Source organism: Thamnophis sirtalis, unplaced genomic scaffold (genome assembly GCF_051295495.1).
Source record: "Thamnophis sirtalis isolate CommonGarterSnake01/CBP01778 unplaced genomic scaffold, rThaSir2_p1.2 scaffold_10, whole genome shotgun sequence".
NCBI lineage: Eukaryota > Metazoa > Chordata > Lepidosauria > Squamata > Natricidae > Thamnophis > Thamnophis sirtalis.
Window position 1 is genome coordinate 16,290,592 of NW_028261390.1, and position 14,614 is coordinate 16,305,205.

Sequence of the window (14,614 nt, forward strand, 5' to 3'; positions counted from 1 at the left end):
TGGAAGGAAATCTTAGCATTTTACTGAAAAGCTAGTGTTTAAACTTTTTCAAAGTTTAATAGATATTATTTCCTAACTGATCAGGAAAGGATAAAATTGCCGTCTTAGAAAATAGAGTTTTATAGTTCAGGGGATACAGGATTAGATTTGGAACTATATTCAAACTCCCAATCCCTGATCAGTTATCAAGCTGTTATTGACTTGGTATTTCCTTTCTTATTCTAATACATTATATGGATTCCAAAAAACAAACTCGGAAAAGATGAGGTGTCTTAAAACCTTGCCTTGGCAAAGAAAGTACGCTAAAACAACAATAAAAAGAATGAAAAGAAAGTTAATGGGTCGATACAAGTACATTATGTTTTGTCCCTGAACCTATAGTTATTGATTTACATGTATTTAAAATCACCAGTAGTGCCCAGTAGTGTTCCTCAGTATTTTGAACAGGACACTGTGAAATTAGAATATACCTTGCTAGATTCCTTCTTCAGTAAATAAATCATTTTGATAATAATATGGTGTAACAATCAAGGGGTTTTTCTTTGCAAAGATTTAAGTGTTAGTAGAGAGAGGTGAAAAGAGAGTGTGAAAGGGACTCAGTGGTTCAGTGGCTAAGACGCTGAGGTTGTCGATCAGAAGGTCAGCAGTTCAGCGGTTTGAATCCCTAGCACTTCATAATGGAGTAAGTTCCCATTACTTGTCCCAGCTTCTGCCAACCTAGCAGTTCAAAAGCACATAAAAAATTGCAAGTAGAAAAATAGGAAACATCGTTGGTGGGAAGTTAACAGCGTTCTGTGCTCCTTCAGCGTTTAGTCATGCTGGCCATATGACCACGGAGATGTCTTCAGACAGCACTGGCTCTTCTGCTTAGAAATGGAGATGAGCACCGCCCCTAGAGCCAGAAATGACTAGCACGCATATGCGGGGGAACCTTTAGAGCAAGGGTAGTCAACCTTTTTATACCTACCGCCCACTTTTGTATCTCTATTAGTAGTAAAATTTTCTAACTGCCCACCGGTTCCACAGTAATGGTGATTTATAAAGTAGGGAAGTAACTTTACTTTATAAAATTCATAAAGCAGAGTTACAGCAAACCCCTACCGCCCACCATGAAAGCTGGAATGCCCACTAGTTGACTACCACTGCTTTAGAGAGGGGTGAAGTGAAAACCTGGCACTTATTTTTTATTGAAGTGAGGACCCTCTTTCTCTCTCCCACTGGATTTCCTTTCATCAAACTGTTACCAGGCCAATTCATGTGTATGTGTGTGCATGTATGAGAGAGAGAGAGAGAGAGGTGGGGAGGGAGGGAGGCAGAGAGAGGGGAGGATTTACGCCTTTATGGAAGACCAGGTGAGTGGAGCCCCACCTCACCTCTAGGTGATGCATATTCCACATAATGGGAACACTTCTTTAAAAACGTAAAGTTTGCTTCTACATGTTAACAGTGCATTTTGGGATGCAATGGAATTGCAGATTGGATGCTAGGGAATTGCATAACATCCTCAGGCTGAACATGGGATTCATCTCTCCAGGCTACTAATAGATTTTGTATTTTGTCATTCCTCCACTCCCAATTAGTCTGTATATTGAAAAAAATGAAGACTGTGCCTGGGCTAGTATTCACAAAGAGATTAATGACATCTATTGACTTTACTGTTGATTGTATGTCAAAACATTAATGGGAAGAAATCAACAGGCCTAATTTACAGGTCTCTGCTCTCTATCTTAAACTGTTAGCTGTATTTTGTTTAATGGAAGTGCCTGTAAACAAACTCATGAAGTTTGAACTTTATTTTAATCCTCCTTATTGAAATAATAATGTTCATTGGTTAATTTATGTATGGTATTTATTATCCCATGTGTCATATAGGTCAACCTGCCAGAAAGCACTTTTAAAGGCATTGCCAGTATTGACATGATAAATTTCATTTAGAGAATGATTACATTTCTTTCTTAGGGATTTTTAAAAAAAGATAAGCTATTGTACTGAGAAAAGCAACTGGACGAGCAACAGGAGAAGAATTCAGTATGGTACCAGTAGTGTCACCCCTTTAATGCTCAGGGTGCCACCCCTTTAATGCTCATATGCTTCCCATATCAACTGATGCAAGTTGGGTTTTTAAAGCAAAGGTTGGATTCACGTACCTTCCCTACCAGTTTGCAAATGTGAGCTTGTTCGCTGGCTCCAATCGCACATGCCTTGTCTGCGCATGCGCGTGGCCTTCTGTGCATGCACAGTGGTGGCGCATTACATCGGGGCGGGTGGGTGGAGCATCCTGCAGCCGTCACTTCCAGTTTGTCCGAATAGGAGAGAACCGGCTGAATCCCACATCTGTTTTAAAGGCTGTTTTACTTTAAAAATAAAATTAGAGGCTAGCATATTGTCCCCCCCCCCCCCAATATCTGCATGATCTTTATTTCAAGAACTTCCTCTGATCCTAACATGGATCTAATAGGTATTCTTCTAAAACGGAAAGGATTGTTGTTAGAACTACCTCAGCTTAGTAGAATTGGCTCTCCTGACTTATTTCAATAGAAATAGGCCTTTTGTGGACCCAGCTGGGCAAGGAAGCCTTTTCTGCTATAGCCCTCCTCCTGTGGAACATCTTGCCACTGGAAGTAAGGCACCTCTGTTGGCCTTCTGGAAAGATCTTACATGTTGGCTTTGCTGGTTGGCTTGAGGTGCTTTACATTGGAGGTAACTGAAAAGATCACTTGTACTCTAGATTATTAATTGTATCTAACTCTTGTTAATTTTGATGTTTTTATCTTTACTATATTGTAAGAGTCGTGTTGGAGAGAAAGATGGGCAAATATAAATTTATTAAATAGATAGCTTAGCTCAGGGGTGTCAAACTCGATTCAATTGAGGGCCGCATCATTGTATTTGATCTGAGGGGGGGGGAAGAGTCGGCATGGCCAGGGTGGGCGTGGCCAGCTCAGTGTCACTCGTGTGGTCGCCTAAGTGCTCTGCCAGAGAAAACGGGCTCCGAAGCTCTGTTTTTGGCTGCGATGACCTCTTGCAATCCTCTGCCAGCAAAAAGGTACTCAGGAGGGCTGCCCGTGGCCCCCCTGAACTCTGTTTTCAGCTTCAACGGCTTCCTCCAACCCTCTGCCAGCGAAAACAGAGTTCAGGAGTGCTGCATGTGGCCCTACTGAGCTCCATTTTTGCTAGCAGAGTTACCACGGACCAGTCCTTTGCGGTTTCCAAGCTGGCTCCGTTGGCCAGATATAAGCACCCCGCGGGCCAGATCTGGCCCCCGGGCCTTGAGTTTGACACCCCAGGCACCTGGTGGGTGTCTGGTTTTGGATTCAACAGGGACAAGAACTAATACAGGGTAGGACAAGAAAGGTTAGAAGAGAGGATCCTTAGCAATTCACTTTTTAGTACTATAAATATTTATGGCTGACCATACCCACTCTGGTTAACTATTTTGTGATTTATTGGATCCCTCACCATCCCTGTCTTTGTGATTGTATTAAAACATCCAGTCAAAATTCTAAATGTGCCCATAAATTTAAAAAAAAAATTGGGAGAACTCTGATGTAATAATGCAGTAATAAATAGAGCAATATGCTCATCTTTACAGTCCCAGAGAAAAGTAGAGAAGTATTCATTGAATGTAAATAGTAAATCAATATGATTTATGACTTTCTATATCTGCTGTTACGGATCTATAATGAAAAAGTTAATTTAAATGGTCTTAAATTACACGTGTTTCATTTAACTGGTAAAAAGTAATTTGCTAAATAGTTTTATTTAATGCTGATTTCTTCATCATAAATTAATCTCATTTTTTTTAAAAACAACAACAACGTTACAGGTAGGAAATTACAAAGTTACATAATGTGTTGTTGCCTGTTGGCTGCACCAGGTTAATTTATAATTTAAAGCTGTTTAAAAATAAGATCAAGTTAAACCTTAAACCTGGTATTTCCTGCTAAATGATTAGAGAATGCAAAAATAATCCCAATGAAAAAGCTGATTATTAATAGAATTGTTGTAAAGAATTACTGCCTTGTGCCTTGGGAAAAAAGCAAAGAAATCCCAATTGCCTTTTAAAAAGCACCTTGAAACAACAATGAGTTGGATGATTGAGAATCTCCATAGACATTTAGGCCCAATTAGATTTCATTTACTGTTGTTGTTAATTGCGAAGTCGTGTCTGACCCATCACGACCGCATGGACAACATTCCTCCGGGCCTTCCTGTCCTCTACCATCCTCTGGAGTCTATTTAAACTCCTGCCAACTGCTTTGGTGACTCCATCCAGCCACCTCATTCTCTGCTGTCCCTTTCTTCTTTTGTCCTTAATCTTTCCCAGCATTAGGATCTTCTCCAGTGAGTCCTTCCTTCTCATTAGGTGGCCAAAGTATTTGAGTTTCATCTTCAGTTTCATTTATCACCTGGATGTAAATATTGTAAATAAACGCTCATAGCGAAGATGGAAAGTTAAATTTCATTGTATCGTATACAGGTAATCCTCAACTTAACAACAGTTCATGGGATCTTATTGGCCGTTGGGAGGTGTGTGGCAGTAGGCGGTCTCGCAGATACGCTGGTCCTGAGCCATGTAGGGCTTTAAAGGTTGGACTAGAAGACCTCCAAAGTTCCTTCCAACTCTGTTATTCTTAGATTAATTTATTTTCCTTTGATAATGATGCCTTATATGTGTTCTGATTGCTACAGGATGTAGAAAAGTAGTGTGTAACACTTTGGCAACATCAACTGCTATATAACATTAGGATCTTGCAGTATTCTTAAAGGAGGAAGATAGGTGAAATTAGTTGCAGTGAACTGTAACACTTCAATTGGTAAATATTATATTAAATTATCTTTCGCCCCTATCTTTAAATGAAAATAGATTGGCAAGCCTGTGGTCTGCGGTCCATTGGGCATCATTTCTATTGGGCATCATTTCTAAAACATTATATGAAGCAGGCAGAACAAATTTTGTAGGCAGCAAAATTAACTCTGTAATGATTAACTTTGAAGCACATGTAGTTGTTTTGTGTATTTGAAGTGATTGCAGTAGGTCAGGGGTTTCAAACTCAAGGCCCGCGGGCCGGATCACAAGATGAGCATAGAAGTATTAACGTGCTTCTCAATCTCTTGTAGTTGTGAATAATCTATAGACCAGTAGTGGGTTTTAAAAAAATTTGGAACCTCTTCTGTAGGTGTGGACTGCTTTCCGGGTCCACTGGTGGAACCTCTTCTAACCGGTTCGGTAGATTTGATGAACCAGTTCTACCGAATAGGTGCGAACTGGTAGGAACCCACCTCTGCTATAGACCATTCTGTTTTATTTAATCTCAGCACACCTTACCAAAATCAGTGACTTGAAGTTTTCATTAGCTTACTGTTATGTTTGCCACAAGATTTTGAGATATGGCTGTTTTAGCAATCAGTGTCTTATCTATATTTGCTTATTTTTTTTAACCTAGACACAAACTTATTATCTAGTAGTGCTACAATGATGTCTAATTGATTAGGCTTAGCCAATATTTGCATAAGGGCCAGCTCATGTTTAGATTTGTTTAAAAACAATATATTAATTTTATTTTTTAAAAAGAACACAATGAAGTACTGAAGTGCATCTTCATCTGAAATTGTGGATATTATAAGCAAGTATCAGATCACTTATGCTTTTATCCTTACTATTAAGGTAATTCTGCTACATTCTCTCTCTCTCTGTGTGTGTGTGTGTGTGTGTGTTCCAGCATAACTCTGGAATACCTCGAGCAATCTCAACCAAACTACGTACATAGATGACTTAATCTCTGGAAACAAATACTCTGGGGGTAAGACACTCCTAAAACCTCTTGGATGTGTGTGTTCTGTTAAGATACAGCCTGTTGTGCTTTAAAATGGCTTCTGTACTGCTGTAAAATGGCTTCTACTGTACAGTGGAGTGGAGTTGCCATGGTAACAGCTTCACAGTACTGCACAAGGGGGCTCTCTCTGATAACGAGGAAAATCCAACATTAGAAATTACGTTTGGTCTAGACATTTCCCCCCCTATAAATAAATACCGGACAATGCCGGCTTATTGGCTAGTTGTAAAAAAAAATCACAAAACGAAAACTTCATTTAGGGATTGCATTTTGTTCACTCTTTCCTTTTTTTTCCTAATGCTTCAAAACCCCTAGGGACAAGATCAAAGTCAAATAGTTCTATAATGTTGTACAGGTTTCTCAACATTGTTAACTTTCAGATCCTGGGATTTCAACTGACAGAATTGCTGGCTGGGGAATTCTGGGAGTTGAAGTCCAAAATCTTATTATTGGTCAAGATTGATAAACACTGATGTACATCCTAGAATCCCTATTTAGCTTTTGCCACTGGTAACACTTCCTGAATGTGACAAAACATACAGTATTTGAACCACTGCATTTCTGTGGAGGAAATTATCAACGTGGTGTCCAACTTGGTAATAGCTCCAAAATTCATAAGGGCACTGTACTTCTCGCAGAGAGATTCTAGTAGTAGGCTCATCCACCCAGATGACTAATGCCATCTTAATTTTACATCCTTGCTGAAAGATAGAAATAATTTCAGATAATCCATACAGTCCCAATATACCTGAAATTCTAAGACCATATGATGAAAGGCAGAATTAACTTTGCTTATAAGAGTTAATATATTCATTGTATTTTTAGTTATTGACATCACCCTGTGTATCAAGGAATGCACTGTGGTTCTCCTTCTGATGTAGAGATTTGGAGATATCAGTACTTCCCAATGTCACCTTCATTTTAGCTAGATTCAGTTTTTATATACTGTTTTTGTCATCATTTCACCAGTGGCTGTCTTGGTATTATAACTGAAGTGTGAATTTTATTTATTTTCAAATTCGCATATCTTCCAATCTCACCAAAAGTGTCTCTGAATGGTCTACAATAATTGAATAAACAATTGATATAAAAAGAACAGATATAAAAATATTTAAAATGGATATTAAAAAAGTAATATAAAAACAAATATACAAATTTTTATTGTGGATGGCTAGCCTATTGTCTGAATTACTTTCTCTGAATTTTTTTTCTTATTCTGTTCCTTGTAAATAAGGAGGATAAATATTATTATTATTTTTTTAATTTACAATTTATGGCTTATTTTGGAACAGCAGAAAAAGATCCGGAACTTAGATGGTGCCCCAAAATTTTCTGGTTACTGATGAAGTTTTGTAAATTAGTTACAATCAACAGACCCAGTACAAAAACCATTTTAATATAATCATTGCAGAATTTATTACCTTAAGCAACACAGAAAAGAATTACACCATAAATATTCAACACTGGTTAACTATTAACAATACATCCAAAATAATCCAGCCATTCCTAATTACATTTCTAACTGTGCCTTTGCTTGATTTTCACTATCAGAAAGTTGCAATTTGGCATCTGTCAGACAAGAACAGCATAATCAAAATTAGATTTACTTGATAATAATGTTTAATTTAAGCCAGATCAATAGCAATAGCAATAGCAGTTAGACTTACATACCGCTTCATAGGCCTTTCAGCCCTCTCTAAGCAGTTTACAGAGTCAGCATATTGCCCCCACAGTCTGGGTCCTCATTTCACCCACCTCGGAAGGATGGAAGGCTGAGTCAACCTTGAGCCGGTGAGATTTGAACCGCTGAACTGCAGATAACAGTCAGCTGAAGTGGCCTGCAGTACTGCACCCTAGATCAAACCTTGGTAAATTACTGTATATACTCAAGTATAAGCCTAGTTTTTCAGCCCACTTTTTGAGCTGAAAAAAGCCGCCTCGGCTTATACTCGAGTCAGTGAAAAATTTGCCCAAAATGGAGGAGAAAAAGGGGCGGGGCCATGCCGCTGGGTGACGCTCGTGAATGGCCCAGCGCCCCTGAGTTTCCCCTCCCTCTGTGTCAGTTTGCCGCGCAGCGTGCACCGCACCATCCCCCCTCTTCACGTTCTAATGTAATGCAGGGCTATCTTACGATTCCCCTTCCTCCCCCACCTGCCGCTCTGCAACGATGTCCCACCTCCTCCTTGTTATGGCAAGCAGCCACATAGCGATGTCCCACCTCCTCTGGTACAGTGATCCAATGATAGGAATCACTGTGCCGTGTGTCATAGGAGGCGGGACATCATCATCACAGCGGGACATCAGCATCATGAGGTGAGTGAAGTATTTCATTGAATACACCGGTATTGTGTGATAATAATTTGTTATGCAGAGCAAATTTTTACAATGGCTACTGTATATTTAATGGGCACAGGCAGGCTGTATATGTTATTCAATGGGCAATGGCATTATTGGTATCTATTTTTATTTTTGAAATTTATCGGTAGCTGCTGAATTTCCCACCCTAGGCTTATACTCGAGTCAATAACTTTTCCAGTTTTTTGTGGTAAAATTAGGTGCCTCGGCTTATATTCGGGTCGGCCTATACTCGAGTATATACGGGTACTATATAAAAATAGAAGACCAGGAGAATATTCTCCAGCAATTTTCCTTTTTGCTGTTTCATGAACGAAATCTTTACGCAATAGAGATCTTTTGCAAATCTTCATGTTGTGTATGTGATCATATGACATTTAATCTAGCCTTTATAAAAGCAATCCACTATTTACCAAGATAAAATTATTTAGATAAGAAACCATCTGGAAGACATAGTTAAAATGATGCCTAAATTCTATATAAGGAAAATGGTTTAGTTTTGCCGATTGGCTCCAGTTCGCAAAATAGACAAAATATAGTGATACCTTGGTACTCAACTGCTCTGAAACTCATCAAATTTAGTATTCAATGCATTTTGTCATGAAAATGTCCCAGTACTGATAGTTTGTTTGGTACTCAACATACAAGCTTGAACTTGTCACGTCAAATGCCTTGGGACTCACTACATTATTCCTTATGGGAAAAATTTGTCTAGTACTCATCATTTTTGGTACTCATTGTGCCTCCTGGAACCAATTAATGATGAGTATCAAGGTATCACTGTGATTAAAAAAATGAAGAAACTAAAGTGCTCTGGAATTTAGAATTCAAACAAAGACCTGCCATATAGCACTTAACAATTATCAATAAAAAAGGCAACAAAGTCTGGATAATGAATATTGCAGTACCTGGAGATAGCAAAAAAGAAGAGAAAGAACTGGGGGGGGGAATCACAAAATGCAAAGATTGGCAAATAGAACAATTATGGATGAGCAAAGCAAAAAAAGAGAAAGGAAGTAATAGATAACTTCAGAGGAATCACAAAACAACCAGAGCACCACTTCAATACTATTAGCATTGACAAAATCACTATCTGTCAATTGCAGAAGGCAGTTTTACTTGGAACAGCTTACATCCTGAGCTGAAACCTTTAACACCATCAAACAACATTTATCTGTTTTAAGTCCTTGGGAAGGACTACAAAGGTGGGTAAAAATGCCATATTCAGTTTAAACATGTTGACAATACTCATTGTCAACATGTTTAACACCAGCGGAACATGTTTAACACCAGTGGAACTGCAAGAAACTGTGCTACTCAGAACATCGTATATTTTAAGAAGGTACTTGGTTGATACCTAGGATACTGGTAGCAACTCATATCAACCATGAACAACAGTCAATGATATTTGTGATGCATTTTTGAATGTTCAGTTGACTGTGTTTCATGTTTAATGAATAAAGTATAACAACACAACAACAATAATAGTAATAATTAGATTCTATGAATTGGGTTTTTTCCCCATTTGGTTATTGAAAATTGTGATGTGGAAAATAGATGGAATTTTAGTAAAAATATTAAATATTTTTCTTATTACAGTAGAATTGAGAGGGTGATTCTTCCGTACCTTGTGCTCAGTTAGAATAGTCATTAAAATTATAGTTAGTTATTATAGGAGACAATTTTTGCTGTCAAGAACGATAGATTTTTACTCCTCTTGTTTATTTGTTTAAATTGTTTTTAGACAAAAGAAAAACAAAATTTGGTGTTTTCCAGAGATGCATTGGGCCTTTTCTTTCCCCTCCACTCACTCACACACACACACATTCTGTCCATTGTCTTGTGTATTATAACACACATTTCTTTTTGATACAAACATTCTTACTCATTTTGATATGTAATGGAAAACATTTCATAAACTACCTGGAGAACCATCTTCATCTTGTAACACTTTTCTTGTAATTTGCTGCACTCTCAGAAGTTTAATGATAGATTCTTATAATTTCAAATGTTTTTTTGAAGTCTATTGATTTTAAGTAATTTCCTTAATTACCTTAATGCTACCTCCGTAATTATTCCAATGTGTTCCTCTTTATCCGAATTTGTCTGGTGGGGCATGTAATTGGCATAGCAGGATAAAGGCCAATTTGCTTTATTAGGTTGCCTTGATTTCGCTTCTGTGGGATTGTTCACAGCGGATTAAGTTTTAAAGGCTGGCATTTTCTTTTCTTTTCGAATGTTGTTTGGTGAGGAGGCCCTAAAAGCAAACCTCTAATAACACTGAAGTTCACTGAGAACTCCCTGTAAAACATATCTATCTACCATCTGTGCTTTTGAATAGAACAGGATTAATAAAGAGGCTTTAATAATGATTGTTTTGGTGTTACAAATGTTTGATTTTACCTGAGCAGTCTCTAATATTTGACTGCAGGGAAATTTGGAGGAATTCAGGCTACCTAGGTGGTTAATAAAGTAATTTGTTCCTGGTGTTAGAACTTGAAAGCTCAAGCGGTTGCACTTCTCCTGTTAGTGATGCTACTAATACTCCTGCCTCTTTGTTCTATTAGAGAATTAGTAGTTCCTTCAACTGAGAAAACAATTTCAAAGAAAGCCTCAAGAGTGCAGTGCATGAAAAGTTCCTGTATTTAGTTCATTATGAAGAGTGACTGTTATGTATTTGGTCTGCAGCAGTGGTAGGATTCAAAATTGTTTACTAATGGTTCTGTAGGTGTGGCTTTATGGGCGTGGCAGAGGAAGGTTACTGCAAAAAACCCATTCCCTCCCCTCTCCTAGGGGAAGGTTACTGCAAAAACCCCATTCCTTCCCCACCCCACTAACCTGCTTTCCAGTTCCATTCTCCTGTTTAGGACAACAAAAGAATATCAGCCAGGAAGCAGCAGGGGCGGGGCCAGCCTATTTGCCAATTGTCCAAACTACTCAAAATTTCCGCTACCAGTTCTCTAGAACCTGTCAGAACTGGCTGAATACCACCTCTGGTTTGTGGCTGTGGTTTCTTCAGTACAGGTGCTCCTTGATTTATTGAGCCTAAATTTTCTGTTGCTAAGTGAGACCTTTGTTAAGTGAGTTTTGACCCATTTTTTCCACCTTTCTTTCCACAGTTATTAATTGAATCACTGCTTAATAGTTATTAAGTCATATGGCCAATGAATGAATCTGGCTTTCCCACTGACTTTGTTTGCAAAAGATGATCACATGACCTCAGGACACTGCAACTGTCATAAATATGTGCCAGTTGCCAAGCATCTGAATTTTGATCACGTGGCTATGGGGATGCTGCCATGGTTCTAAGTGTGGAAAACGGTCGTAAGTTCCTTTTTTCAGTGCTGTTGTAACTTTGAATGGTGACTAAATGAACTGTTGTAAGAAGGGGACTACCTGTAGTGTTGTTTTGAGCACTGTTAAGAAGGAGCCTTGCTCTGGAGAAATGGGTGGAGAATTTCTGGAATTAAAAAATTCAATCAACCAATTTCCCTGGAGAATTTTGAATTTTGAAACCCTATTTGCTTTCAGCTGTAGCTTAGGGGTGAAATCCAGCAGGTCCTGACAGATTCTGGAGAACTGATAGTAGAAATTTTGAGTAGTTTGGAAAACCGGCAAATGCCACCTCTGGCTGACCCCAGAGTGGGGTGGGAATGGAGATTTTGCAGTATCCTTCCCCTGCCACGCCCACCAAGCCACGCCCACAAAACCGTTGGTAAAAGAAAATTAAATTTCACCACTATCAGTACTGTAGCTTTTATAAGTACTGTGAGCTGATGGACATTGCAGGCTTTTATTTCTATCTCCTTTCTTATTCCTCAAAACTAAATATACTACAAAAACAAAAACAAGATTGTATCCTGAAAATCCTGTGTATAAGGAGTCTCATGGATTGAGTTTTTCCCTCTGTTTCCCATTTTATCACATTTCCTAAAGAGTGTGAGGGGAATTGTCCAAGAATTTGTCATGATTTTTTCCCTTGGTTTTGGAAAGCCTCTTTCCCTCAGTAGTTGCTCTAGTTCCCATTATTCAAGAGACTCTTCCACAAACCATTTGGAAAAGATTTCCAAAAGAGGGAAGGTGACTGAGGGAAAGTAAGAAAGTAAAACAAATAATTCCCTCAACACTGAAAGAATTCATTAGGTCTGCATTACTATTAATCTTCTCATCGTCCCTATCACCCATCTCCTCCTACTTATGACTGTAACCTCGTTGCTTGTATCCTTACTCTTTATATTGATTGTTTCCTAGTATGATTTGATTGCTTATTTTTACCTTATGACTATTATTAAGTGAATGTATATGGAGAGCATATCCACCAAAGACAAATTCCTTATGTGTCCAGTCACCCTTGACCAATAAAGAATTCTATTCTATTCCATTCCGTTCCATTCTATGTAAATATTATAAAATGCAGTAGTGTTCCAGACAAAGCAAAAGACTTACCATCTGTTTTTCAGTCAACTTGATATTGCACTTAACTTTTCTTGTGGCAGAATATGGATTAATGCCCGAGTTGTAATAGACAAAAGAGACATAAATGGATAATGCTAAACCCAAGCGAACTCACTTGATCATTGCAAAAGATGGATGGCATTTATTTATGTATTTATTTAATTTGTACTTCACTTTTTATTTAGGAATTGAAAGCACCATGCATAGCACTCCTCCATCCATATTTTTTTCACAGCAGGATAGGTTGTGTCCAGAAACCGGTGGTTTCTATGACAGAGCATGGATTCAAACTTGGGTCTGCCCAATTCTAATCCATCTTCTTAACCACAACATCATGCAGGTTCTGAAAACTACTGGTTCAGAATTATTTTCTCTCAGGTGTCTTTTTTGTGGGGTCTTATTTTAACACATCAGGAATCTGTTAAATGTCTTATTTGGAGCATTCTCACCATTAATCAGGTGCTTTGGAATTATGAGTATTATATCTCTATTAGAAAAGGCTAAGTGGAGAAGGGTCAATTCACGCCCCTTATCTTTTCTTAAATCGAATTTCAATTAGCCCTTCATAAAGCACATATTATGCTTAGTGGTTGGTTTAAAATCCCCAGCACCTTCTGTCAGGATTACCTATCCAATTTCTCATATACTTTTTTTTTTTAAGAAGGAAAAAACCGGCTTTTATGTTTATTTAAATAAAGATCTATGGCTTAGCTGGCAGTTGTGCAGCGGAGTACACAATAGGTTCAGTGTTCATTATGTATATATTGGTGTTCTTCACAGATTACTTTAGAGCTGACTCATAATCTTGTGAACTCCCTTTCTTGTTTTAAGAGTTGTGATGCCATCCAGACACTTCTCGAACGTTTGGCTGCATATTAACTTTCCTCAGATCCATCTATTTATTTACCTATCTAATCTGTCAGTTAGTCAGATCATTTCTCTCTCTCCCTCTCTCCCTCCCTCTCTCCCTCCCTCCCTCCCTCTCTCCTTCATCATCATCTATCAATGATCTACCATTTACTTAGTTGTCATCCAACTCTGTCCGACCCCCCCCACCTATTTATTATCATCTATCCATGCATCCATTCCTCCCCCGCAATCAATAGAGGGTGTAATTCTTTCAAAGATATCTTTTGAGATAAGTAAGTGACTGTATTTAGTAATATTAAATGAATGTTGTTTGACTATATAATCAGTTCTGGGCATTTCCACACACTGTTTAATTTTAAATATTGACCTTATCCAGTAGTCATCAAGTCATCAAATTGTATGGGAAGCAGACCTGTTAAATATATTTGTTGTTTATGAGACACTTTAAATCAGATTGGAATGGAATACGGAACTGTCATTGCTTTAGTAAATGAAAATGACTGGTTTTCTCAAGCTAATAGATGAAGAATACAAATATCTGTTTCAGAATTTTGTCAAATTAGAGCATATGTTCTACCATTTTGGCAAAAATATTTATTGTCTACTTAAAATTCTTTTGGATTCTATTGAAATTTCTGATTTTTTTCTAGAAACTGTATTATCAAATCTGATTGGCAAAAATGCCGACTGCCACTTGATGGCAGTAGAAACTTACAGAAACCCCTTACTCTTCCCTGCCTTCCAGTGGCCATACAGATTGCTACAGTCCAACCCTAGTTTTTTCACCAACAAATAAAAGAGTAAACCACTTAAAAAAATCTAAGCAAACAAATCCTACGTCCCAAAAACACATTATTATTTTCCAAATAAAGGAAACAAAGAATACTCTTCCACAGCAAAGGAAAAACCACACCTATCTAAAGTAGTATTAGGTTAATGGTTGAGTTGACTTCAACATAGATCACCTGCTTAAAATACTTTTTTAATTTGAAAAAATTGGGCAACTGGACCTTAGCAAGCACTTGCATTTCCAATCTCAACATTAAATAGTGCTTGATGCTGAGAATATTCTCTTTTGCAAAAAATATTTTATTTTA

The 14,614-nt window shown here is 37.9% G+C and overlaps 1 protein-coding gene across 2 annotated transcripts in view; it reads left to right on the forward strand.

The window, feature by feature from the left end:
- BMPR1B (bone morphogenetic protein receptor type 1B) overlaps positions 1-14,614 on the forward strand; it is a 203,973-nt gene that overhangs the window by 32,048 nt on the left and 157,311 nt on the right. The window contains exon 1 of one of the 2 annotated variants that reach the window (XM_087724117.1): positions 4,244-4,262. The exons of the other annotated variant lie outside the window; for it this stretch is intronic. The gene's annotated coding sequence lies outside the window, so the exon portion shown is untranslated. Of the gene's footprint in view, positions 1-4,243; positions 4,263-14,614 lie in introns of those variants that run through there. 2 annotated transcript variants of the gene reach the window in all.